General features: G+C 49.7%; 1 long non-coding RNA gene across 1 annotated transcript; it reads right to left on the reverse strand.

The window, feature by feature from the left end:
• Positions 1-2,025: 2,025 nt before the first annotated feature.
• Positions 2,026-11,708, reverse strand: LOC121485297. Its single transcript, XR_005986247.1, has 3 exons — positions 11,588-11,708; positions 10,849-10,929; positions 2,026-3,031 (listed from the first exon to the last, which is right to left on the reverse strand). It is a non-coding gene; the product is annotated as an uncharacterized LOC121485297 (long non-coding RNA).
• Between the last annotated feature and the right edge of the window lie 644 nt (positions 11,709-12,352).

Raw genomic sequence — 12,352 nt, forward strand, 5'->3', positions numbered from 1 at the left:
TATTTCATTGCACTGTGGAATAATTTTGCATTATTTAACTAGAGTAATTGATACAGATTGAGAACAAACACAAATAACACTTGATAAGCACACACAGGTCAGCTGACCGGAAACAGACGAGCCCAGGAAAATCAGAATACTTGCTAGCTTTGAGGGTTTGATGTGTCCTGGGCATGGGGATAGTGCTCACTGAGGGACATGGACAGCCTCCAGCAATCTGGAGCGATGCTTAATTGAAGATTGTTGAAGAGGGTTCTGCTGTGTAAGCACATATGCTGCAGCCCCTTTGTCGTGTGCAGAGCACTGTCCTGCGTAAGCCCCATGACCCTCAGAAGCAGGCAGGGGAGACTTTCAGGGAGGGCAAGTGAGGATCAGGGACATACAGTGAGTTTCTCAAGGATAAATGCCGAGGAATGATCTCCTTTGTGTCTGTACTGCTGGAGCCCAGCACAGAGGGGACATGTGGAAAGAAACCCATTGTTTATGGGACAGGAGTGATCAAGCTGAGCCCCAGAGGATGTGCTCTGAGATCCTGAGTTGCTCCAGTTCACTTACAAAGGCGAGTGAAGCACTCTGCAAGCCTGACTCGGGTACCAAAGATGGAACCTATTGCTTCTTGCCTGTTCCAAGCCTTGTGCTTTCTAATTCTATCTCTTTTTTTTTTTAAAGATTTTATTTATTTATTCATGAGAGAGGCAGAGAAACAGGCAGAGGGAGAAGCAGGCTCCTCACAGGGAGCCCCATGCAGGACTCGATCCCAGGACCCCGGGATCTCGCTCTGAGCCAAAGGCAGATCCTCAACCACTGAGCCACCTAGGTGTCCCTGCTTCCTAATTCTTACTCCCCTCCCCACCTCTCCCCTGGGGAGAAGGGCTAGATCCTCTGTCTCCTTAGGTGTTTCTGTTAGATCATGCATCGTGGCCCAGGAAGGGGCAACTGAGCAGGCAGGGATGAGGCCAAAGCCCTTCAGAGCAAAGCCCCCCTGCCAAGTGCCCCTCACCCAGTGTCACCTTCTCTGCGACCCCATCTCCTACTTCCATCTCCAAGACTTTCCCCACTTACGCAAAACATCCCAGCCTGACTCCCCGAGAGCTCTAGGGGAAACCCTAAACCTCAGAGTGAAATGAAGGGGCTGATTTGCCCAAGGAAATTAGACACACAAATAAGCCTGGGGTGAACCACGGAGCCAGAGCTGTTTCTCTGGATTAGTCACAGGGTTACCCACTCATGAAGTCCCCTCCCCCCGGCTCCCCCTTCAGCCTCAGTTAATCTGGAAGGTTGGCCTGGTTACAGGCCGGGCCAGATGAACAGGAGGTGAAGGGGGGCGGTGGGGGGACACTCGCCAAAGAAACCGCAGCGACCTTCCGCCTGGGTGGGGCTTCTGTGCTCTTAACCTGCCACTAAACTGCTCTAAAGTGCCTGTCAGCACCCCTGCTTCCTGCTGGGGCTACTGGGAGAGCTTTGCACGTTTTTGCTAGAAGGGGGAAGGCGCCCCCAGCCCCCTCCTCGCTCTCAGGGAAGGTAGCAATGTTCCTGGGGCTTCTCAGCAAATACTTCTTAAAGCCTGCTTTCTGTCAGGCCCATGGTAACCAAAAAGCCTCCCTCGACAGCACACTCACCTCACCGAGGGCGGGGGCTTCTGTCTATGTGGTCATGGCTGCATTTTCTAGGCCTGACATACTGGTAAGTCGAGGCACTCGGTAAGTCTACGTTGGATGAACGAAGAACACGAGGAGTGTCAGATGCCATACTGAGCACAAGAACTAAACCTCCCCAGGGCCAGGAGAATGTGCCACGGGATTTCTAATCGCCTTTGGGTGCAGGGAAGGCTGCTTTGCAGAAATGATGACCTGGCTAAGATCCAAAGGGTAAGTAGGAAGCAGCTAAAGGAAAAAGGAGGTGCTGTCGGGAAGAGCAGTGTAGGCAGCGGGAACAGCATGGCTGAAGGTCTATGGTGGGAGGGAGCTCAGCTCATGAGGGGCTGACTGAAGCAGGTGTCAGGATGGCTGGCAAGGAAGGGCCGGTTCAAGGTGACTCTGAAGGGGACAGCTGAGCAAGACTGGGCTGAGGAGAAGACCCCGGACTCCAGCTTCCTCCTCAGCGGGATGAGGAATCCCTAAGTCGTGTTGAGCAGGAACTGACATGGTCAGAGATGTACTGGCATCCTGAGTTGAAATGCCTCGGGATTTGGGGGTGCTCCCAGTTTGGGGGTGTTTAGCTATACAATGAGGAGCTTGCAGATTCCTCTCAGCTGTGGCTGGTGTTTAAACCGATGTACATACATAATGTATTTTTTAAAAGATTTTACTTATTTATTCATGAGAGACAGAGAGAGAGGCAGAGACATAGGGAGAGGGAGAAGCAGGCTGCCTGCAGGGACCCCGATGCAGGATTCGACCCCAGGACCCTGGAATGATGCCCGGAGCCAAAGGCAGATGTTCAACCATTGAGCCACCCAGGCATCCCGCGTAATGTATTTCATTTAACAAATACCAGTATCACATTACTATATGCCAGATGCCATTCTCATCGCCTCAAAAACATCCACTCGTTTAATCCTATCAATGACCTGGTGACATCATGGATGCTGTGATGATCCTGTTTGAAAGATGAGGCAACCAGGATGGGTGTTCAAATCAAGGCAACAGATGGCAGCACCAGGGACTACCTCGGTTCCCATGGGACAAGGAGGGTTCCGGAAGTGTCTATTGCCCTGTGACAGGCATGAGAGGAGGCTGGCCCGGGACCTGCGGTGGTGGGATGGCTCAAGAAAGGACATAGGACTTGATTGAGAGCCAGTCAGTTGTCAGGGAACCCACAGTGCCAGCCAGCCACAATAAGGGGTGGCCTCGATGGCAGGAAGAGGTGGAGCGCTATGTCTGGCCCATGGTTACCGTCCTGGCATCTCTACACATAATTTTAGGGACCCCTTCACTTTCTCCACCACGGGATTATCTGCTTTGTGAATCCACATCTGCCACTTTTGTGATCGGCTTCCTCATTTTAGCAGAACACTCCCTCTTGTAGCATCCTGAAACAGGAAAAATGGAAGTCAAATTTAGGAGAAATTTATGTTTTGAAAATGTCTTTAGAGGGGTCCCTGGGTGGTTCAGTGGGTAAGGAACCCTTGATTTTGGTTCAGGTCATGCTCTCAAGGTGGTGGTATCGAGCCCCGTGTGGGGCTCCACCTTCAGTGGGGAGTCTGCTTGGGATTCCCTCCCTCTGCCCCTCCCTCCTCAAATAAATAAATAAAATCTTTCTTAAAAATGTCTCTAGAGCCTCTGCTGGGTTATTAGTTGACTGGGTATAAATTCTACATTGCAAATCACTTCCCCCCGCCCCCCAGAATTTTGAAAACATTGCTTCTTTGCTTCTGGTTTTCAGCCTTGCTACTAAAAAGCCCATATTTGATTAATAGTTTGGCTGGGTATAGAATTCTAGGGTGTAAACCAGATTCCAGAGCTATTGTTGAGAAATCTAGTGCCATCCTGTAACCCAAATCCCTTGCACATGTCTTGCTTTTGTTTTTGTTTTTGAGACTTCCTTTCTGGAAGCTTTCAATAACTTTCCTTTATCCATGGCATTATAAAATTTCACAATGATGTGCCTTGATGTGGATCTTTTCATCATTTGCTGTGTTGAGCACGTGGTGAATTCAGTCAAGGAAACTCATGATTTTAGTTCTGAGAATTTTATTTTTGTGTTATTTCCTTAAATATTGCCTCCCCTGTGTTTTCTCTGTTTTCCTCTCTTTGGGACTCTATTTGGATGCTGAATATCCTAGATGGGTCCTCCAATTTCCTTATCTTTCCTTCCTACTTTCAATCTGTTTATCTCTTTGTTTGACTTTCTGAGAGTTCTCTTCGTGTTCCAAATGTTGTGTTATTTAACATGGTTTTTGGTCTGTTAACTTCAATTTTCAAAAGCTCTGGTTTATTCTAAGTTTGATCCCCTCCTTTTCTTTTTACGTTCTGTTTTGGTTTTTGGAAATGCAAAATCTTTTCATCTCGCTGAAGATATTACATATAACTTTTTGACGTCCATTCACATTTAAGATGGGTCACCAGGAATGCCTAGCTGGCTCAGTCCATCGAGTACATGACTCTTGATCTTGGGGGTCATGGGCTCAAGCCCCACGCTGGGTGTCGAGATTTATTTTTAAAAGTTTAAGAGCATAAAAAATATGTAAACAAAAATAAAATGGGTCACTAAAGATCGGATGAAAACCTCTGTGAGGTTGAATGGGGCTTATCAGTTGGTGACATTCACTCCAGGGTAATTAGGTAGGGACCTAAGCATTACACTGAGGGGACCCCCAACCATTGGGAAGATCCCCATTTTGTAGATGAGGAAACTGAGACAATAAGTAACTTGCCCATGCTCACACAGCTACCTGGAGTAGCTGAGATTCAAACCAAGGACATCTCCCTCCAGAAGAGGTGTTCTGTACCACATGCCACACACCCTTGCCGAGCCACATCAGTTGACACATATTAAGTGCTTTCTGTACACCAGCCCCTGCCCTAAGCACCTAAAAACACTAAATCAATTTAATCCTTGCCGCAGCCCTTTGAAGTAGGTACTATTAGTAGATCCGTTATTGACGAGCAATCTGAGACACAGAGAAGTTCAACAACTTGCTCAAGATCACACAGCTGGTAAGAGTTAGTGGCAGGACATGATCTTTGGCAATCCGGCCCTGGAGCCTTCTTGCTCAGTCTCCCACAGTCTCCAGTTCCCCCATCTGAAAGTGGCAATGTGTTTTCCAACACAGAGTTATTTTGAGGACGAAACAAGAGAACACATGTAAGAAATGTGTACAGGATAGCCCCTCGGCAAATGTTATTTTTATTAAAAGACATTCCCCTCTCTGGGGCTTTTAGTGGCTTTAAAACCAGAAGCTACAGTTTGGGGCTCCCTGAGGCTTCCCTTGGCTGTGAACTTCATGGTTCCAAGAGCGGGCCAGGAGCGTCGGGGGCCTAACTCAGAGGAGCATGGCTCGGAGGGAATAGGAGTGGTGGTGGGAGACACCAAGACCTCACAAAAAAACGGGATGTAGGAGCCAGTGCACCATATTCTGGACTGTTCCATTTCCCAACTTGGGCCCAAAGCATCACTCCTGTGTTCCCAAATAACTGTGAAGTTCAAATAACAGACTCCAACTGACACATAAAAAGGAACACATGTAACCACTTACAGGCCAATTAATATCGGGGCGGGGAGAAAGCCACGGGGCAGGAGGCCACTGGGGTTGCAGCGAGCAGAATGAGAGCCGTGCTTCCGGCCCTCCGGCTGAAATGGGCTATTATGTGTCATCAGGAACTTAAGAAGGGGGGAAAAACAACCTCTGATCAAAGTCCCTTTTGTCAACTTCTAACAGATTAATAGATGACAGATTTTGCACTTAGAGCTCTACTGCAAGGTCAAGGGCAGTGAAATGGGGCTTGCTGGGACTTTTCTCTTCTTTGGTTCAGCTGCTAGGCTGCAGAACTCATCATCCTGACAACCTGGCTGCCTGAAATGGGCCCTAAGAAGGTCTGCCTTCCCCAGGGTTTTTGTGGCGGAGATTGGGGCGGGGGCCGCTCCTTAGGACAGACAAGCCAGGTTTGCCTTCTGCCCACGGTGACTTCCCTGCTCAGCCTCCTGCTATAAGTCCTCTCTCCCTGGGGCCCCAAGCTTACCATGCCACTTCCCCCAATTCCCTAGGTATGGCCTCAGGGTGGCCCTCCATGGGCCACAGAAGGAGGACACCTCTAAGCCTGGCCTCTAAGTCCCTCAGTGACTTGGCTTCACCCCCATCTCCTCAGTGCACTCGTGTTGGTCGCCCTGGATCACTCATGGCTCCCTAGAACCCCCTTGCCTTTTTGCATCCACGTCTTGGCCTTCTCTGCGACCACGTCTGTCTTCCTCAATGTCCTGCTAATCCAGCAAGGCTGTGCCAGGGTCAGCTCCTTTGGGAGGTCCTCTCTGACCCTCTGCCCTACCCTTCTAGCCCAAGGAGAGACTCTATTCTCTGTGACCCCAGTCCCTTCAAACATGCAGCCCGTGGTGTGTGCCTACTGTAGGGCCTTATTATCTGCTCAAAGGCCCATCATCCCCACTTGGCTGTCTACAGACTAGTGTGCATGCTCCCTGGCATGGACATGTGGGTACACGCAGGACAATTCACCAAGGTGTGAGGGCTTGTGGAGGAAGACACCAAGATCACCCAAATAATAGCCTCTCTGGCACAATCTGTGACTTGCTTCTTCCCAACAGACTATGGTAAGGGTGACAGGATGTCACTGCCATGGTTAGGTTGTTATGAGGCAAGGGTGATAGGCTTTCAATCACAGTATTATGGAGCTTTATATAAAACTCCAGGCCAGAATGAGTGTTTCTCCTCACTGGCCTGAGAAGTTAGCAGTCATGTCGAGGAAATCCATGTGGCAAGACACTGGGGTGTGGTGGGCAGGTGGCTTCTAGGACCCAAAGGCGGCCTTCAGCTCACAGCCAGCAAAAAGCCGGGGATCTCGGTCATACAGCCACAAGGAAATGACTTTGGCCACAACCCCAGTGAACTTGGAAGTGGATCTTTCCCCAGAGGAGCCTCCTGATGAGACTATAACCCATCCTAGACCGTGGTTGCAGTTTTGTGAGCTCTTGCACAGAGGACCCAGCTAGGCCATACCTGGTCTCCTGACCAATGGAACCTGTAAGATGATAAACCTCTGTGTTGTTTTAGGTCGCTACATTTGTGCTAACTTGTTACTCAGCAGTTAGCACACTCATGTGGCGATCAATCTTAAAGATGCATTTTCTTAGGTATAGAAGACCCAAAGAGTTCCGGGGAGAGTCCTGGGAAGTTATACCCCTAAAAGTTGACACACTGGCCAGAAATTTTTTGCCAACCAATTCATAGAAGACTCCAGAACAAGTGTCTGAAAAGTGAACATGAGGTCAGGCCCTGAGAGAGCAACATAGGAAGATAAGAGGCCATAGTCAGACAGGCAATGGGGAGATCCTAAATCTGAAATCAGGTTCTGGGTTCCAGGCTCTGCAGATGATTTGCAAACACGTTTTGGACAAGCAGCCCCCCTCTGGGCCTCCGTGAGCTCATCCACGACCAACAACATTATGAACAGCATGAGCTCTGCACCTCCCTCTGGCTTTGGCATTCTGAGTCCAAGATGGTTCAGTTTTACCGAAGAACTCCATATTTTAGAGTATATTCCATTTTTCACTATTCACTCATGCAGAATAAGTTACTTCTGCTTTCCATAATTTTAGTATTGCTTACGATGAAAGATACAAATTTACTAACTTCATTTAAAAAGAGAGAGAGTGGGACGCCTGGGTGGCTCAGCAGTTGAGCGTCTGCCTTTGGCCCAGGGTGTGATCCTGGGGTCCCAGGATCGAGTCCCACGTCGGGCTCCCTGCATGGAGCCTGCTTCTCCCTCTGCCTGTGTCTCTGCCTCTCTCTCTCTCTCTCTGTGTGTGTGTCTCTCTCTCTGTGTGTGTGTCTCATGAATGAATAAAATCTTCAAGAGAGAGAGAGAGAGAAGAGCGAGAGAGACATAGAGTGATATAGGGGAAGGGATAGAAAACTATGCTAGAATCCCAGGCTAAAGTTGGCATCTACTGGCCTCGCTCTCCCACCCCCACCCCATATTTCCAATTAGGGAATATATTTCATATGTTTAAGGTAGTGCTGATCTTGCCCTTCTTCCCACCAATAGGGAGGTTCACCACAGGCCAGTCAGAGTACCCCAAGTCTCTGGCCACTGCATTAGTTCAAAAACGAGCATGTGTGCCAAGCCTTTGCTGACAGAGCTGGTGGAGGAGACTGTCTGTCTTCTGGGGTTGCTGAACTCATAGGATGTGATTTAGGGGACAGTTTAAGGTATGGGGCTGACTTACAGAAAAAGCCTATCTAAGATCTAGAAAGGGAGCCCGGGTGATATTAAGTCCTTGATCCCAGCCATCTCCGAAACCATCTGCTCTTACTTAACCTGATAAATTATCTTTTTATTTAAAGTAGTTTGGGTTGGTTTTCTGCCACTGGTAACCAAAAAAATCTTAACTAATGTAGATAGTTATTCCAACTGAGCATATAATTTCGCCTGAGGTCTCTGGGAAGCCAAAGCGAAAAGGGCACCACACTGCATATCCCTCTCTGATATCACAAACCCCAAGCCCCATGAAAGAGGGCCTTTTCTCCAGGGCCCGGGCCATTTTCTCATGGTCTTTCACACTGGTGGCCCGAGCAACATCTTCCACAGCTGCTTTAGAAATGACGCAGAAACATTCCTCATGTGGCTGGCTGCCTTTTGGACTGAACCTCAACCAAAAGACAAGCAACAGAAACGAAGCATCAGTCAGTGCTCATAAGGACCTCCTGGGTTTTCACCGGGAGACGCCAACGGGCCATGGGGCCTGGGGGCTGGCCACGCATTGTCCCTGGTCCCTCTGTAGGGCCTCCCCAGGAGCACCTCCAAATGCTGTTCTGAAGTTTGACTAATCCGTCATCTCTTTGGTTGCAAGGTTGGTGTTTCCTTGCAAGGGACCACAAAGCCATATTACATTCAAAGTTAAATAAACAAACGTTTGAATCTGTGTTTTATTGGTTCCATACCATCTGCCATCTGGTTTGGGGGAGCAAGGAAAACTGTGGTTTTGTTGGTTGTGTGTGTGTGTGTGTGTGTGTGTGTGTGTGTTGTTGTTGTTGTTGGGTTTTTTTTTTTTTCCTTTCCCTGTGAAAATTCTCTAAGGTTGAACGCTGGCAGCAGTCCGGGCTGGTTAAAAGCCACCTAGTTTCCCACATCTTAACTCTCTGCTAAATGTTGGAGGCTGGTCTGGGTCCCCATCTGCTAAGCAGCCTGTTGTGTGAAAATGAGATCTATGCATATGCAGAGCTCCACAGCCTGGCTTCCAAGATCTAAAGAATTGTTATGAGTGAACCACAAGAAGTGCTTATTTAATGTTGACAAGCTGCACCCAGACCAAAGGCTAGAGCGGGGCATATGGAAAAGGAACAGAGAAAACCTGGTGTCTGAGCACCCCGGGCTGTCAGGAAAGGCAGCTCTGCCTTCAAGCCCCTGGGTTGCTAGAGACGTCGAACTTGTAATGACTTGAAGGAGAAAATAGGCCCCAGACACTGGGTGGGAAATACGCCCCAGCCTGCCTGGAATCTTTAATCTGGAAATTGCAATGGCTGGAAGGGGTGGCGGGTGGAGGGGCACATTCCATGGCAGGGGGTGGGGGTGGGGTGGAGGGGAGCGTGGGGGGAGGGCCTACATCTCTGCATCTCCCTTCGTGGATCCAGCTGTTTTTGGCCAGCAGTCTGGAGCTGCTTGGAAAGGGTGGGGACACCCCTGGGGGAGTTCGTGGGGGCGGGGGGAGGATATCAAATAGGAAGCTGGGGGAAGTACTTGGATTCCCATGACTTTTAAACCAGGTCTTCAGCATCCTCACCTATAAAATAAAGACCGACCTGGCCAGGGTTGCAAATTCGCCTGCGGCGGGGCCAGGCAGATAATGAAAAGGAGCAAGAGCGGTTGGCTTGGGGACCAAGGCAAACATGCTTTTGGCTGAAGGGTGGCGGGGACTTAAACCAGCTCCAGTGATGCTGGTCATGCGGGAACTCAGCCCAGTGTGGCCAGATTTCCCAAGTTCCCAAGAAAGGCCAGATTTTTTTTTTTAATGTGAAAACGCGCAGTGTTACAATGCTGTCAGCTATCCCAGTCACTGAGGGAGAATCCCATCAACTGAAACCTGTCTGCAGCCCACACAGAGCCCGCAGGTCTGCAGCAGGTGACCTCTGTTGGAAGGACTCAAGGAGACAGTCTTGGGAGAGTCTTGGAAGGAGCTGTCTTCCTTCGGTGTGGGAAGGCTGGTCCAGGCACATGGGCCTTGGACAACACGGACGCATCTCAAGGCTGGGTCTGCAGAAGCTGGGAGGCCCTCCCTAGATGTCCCCCCCTCCCTAATCCTGAGCCTCAAGCTGGGGGAATTCCAGCGCCAGGCCTGCCATTCCTCCTGGCCTGCAGGGACACAGCCACAGCTAGGGGCCACTCAGGCTCTGAGCTTCCCGGGTCTCTCTGCTTTACAACTCACTGCCAGGAAAGAAATGTGTCCATATGACCATGTTCCTGTTGTATGTAACTCCCTCGGTCCCCACAGTTTGGTCCCTTTCTATAGTGTCACAGTAAGCAAGCTGGTAACCTGCACAAAGTGAGACACAGACATTTAATCTCTGGCCAGATGTCACCTCTCTCGGCACAGCACAAAAGAGCCCTTGTAGTCTATTTTTTCCAGTTTTTTGGTTGTGTTTTCTTTCTGAGGTGTGAAAAAGTCTGAGGTTCAGTGTATGTCCCTGATAAATAAAACCTAGATTTTTTGGGGGGGCGGGTAATAAAATCTGCATATTTGTGTTTTAAACACTGTAGTCAAAACAGTACAACTTCTTCCTTTTCCCCCCCTCTTTGGCTTAATTTGTCCAGTAGGGAATCTTTATACTGTATGTCCCATGTGTTGAAAATAAAGATACAGAAAATCTTGATAAGCTGTTCAAAAAAAAAAAAGAGGCAGGAGACCTGGTCTCCCATCGGCCACCCTCTTGCTATGGGGTCTTGGTGAGTCATTCATTCCTCTGAGTTTCATTGGCCTCCACTGCCACACGGACAAGAGGGCACGTAAAAACCCCTCCTGTTCTGCATTCCTGCAGAGGGAGCATGTAGGGTGAGAGCATTGCAGGGAGGAAGGGAGGCAAGCATGGTAAGAACTCCTTGGCCCCGGCGAGGTCAGAGCTGGGCTGGTGGAGAACCACACCTAGATCCCAAGTTTGTCACCTGCTGAAGAAAAACCTACCTTTTCGAGCAGTGGGTCTCAGTGATTCCCAAACCTTTATGGGGGCAGAGAGTCTGGAAATGAAGGTGCTCCCTGAAGGACCTAGCGACAAAGGAAATGATTAAGTGGCTGATTTGGTGTCAGATCAGACCTGGACTTAGGCCAGGTTCTGACATGGAGGTAACAGCAAGCATCTGAGATTTAAGAAAATCTGTGAGAATCAAAATTAACATGAAGAGAGTTCTATTGCTTACGTGGCCTTATTTTCCGTGGTTTGCATCATTATTCGATTTTCCAGGGGCAATACCCACACCCTACTTCCACCTGTCTGCAGGATGTACCCATTAGCACTCACCGTGGGATAATTGTACCTGGCTGGGTCCCAGTACATCTCAGCACGTTGGGCAGGTCTGAGAGTCCTGGGCCCCTCAAGTGGACATGAACCCTGCAGCCAGCGAAGGGCAGGTGACTAACACGCATACACACTTGCACGCATGCACACACAGGCTCACACACAAAGAGAGGAAACCGCATTTGGTCTGGGCTGGCCCCAAGCTGAGGAAGAAACTTCGAAGAGTGACTACACCCTCAGTAAATCAAGATGTGGGATTCAAACCACTTCCTCCCCCTGCCCCCGCCCCTGCTTTTTGTTAGGAACATCATATACTTGCTCTCAGAGAGTGCGCACCACCCTGAGAGGGAGGAGTCACTGCCACCATTACTTGGAGGCGAGAACCCACTCAGGTGCCACGTGACTTACCTGCGGACACGGGTCCCAAAAGGCCAGGACAGGCATCCAGACCTGCTTTGCCTCCTGGAAGAAGCCTCCCTGGACTCCAGCCTTCAAGGACCCCTGGATGCTGAGGCTCTTAGCTGAGCTGGTCTGTGAAAATGTCCAGGCTGCTGCCCAGAATTGAATGCTGGGCCATTTCCTGCAATTTCATCTGTCCCATCACTTTCAAATGAGTGTTCGGGACAATCCCCACCCATTTCCTGGGCTTGTTTCCCCAGAAGGAGGTTCTGTAACACCCTCTAAGTGCTGTGGCCTTTCATCTACTTAGACGGCCCCTCCCCCTCGAGGGCTAAGGTTAAATGACAAGGCTCAGACCAACATTTCGGAGAGTGTCTCACAAAATCTTGGGTTGATGGCCAACAATGAGAGCTCCTTAGGCAGAAGGCTTTTTCCATCTTTGAAGCTACTTCCTCACCCCTCCCTCCTCACCAGCTCTCCCAGAAGCAAAGGCAAGAGTCTTGGACCTTGGGGGCCTGGGTTCTTTGGGTAGTCACTGAAGTCACTGAGCTCTCTTCAATCGGATCCCTGCTCCACACCCCCTTGGCGGGGGGCTGGGGGGTTTAGGGGGGAGGCGTGTACACAGCCTCTACTTGGTCATCTCCTGCCACGGGGAGCTCACTACCTATCAGAGAATATTCTTGCCGTTCAAACAATACTGAGCTTTAGGACGTGCTTCTTCAAAAGAGCTGGCATCTGCCTCCTTGCTCATGAGAACCCACAGGAAAAGACAAA

The sequence above is a fragment of the Vulpes lagopus genome, chromosome 2, assembly GCF_018345385.1.
Source record: "Vulpes lagopus strain Blue_001 chromosome 2, ASM1834538v1, whole genome shotgun sequence".
Taxonomy (NCBI): Eukaryota; Metazoa; Chordata; class Mammalia; order Carnivora; family Canidae; genus Vulpes; species Vulpes lagopus.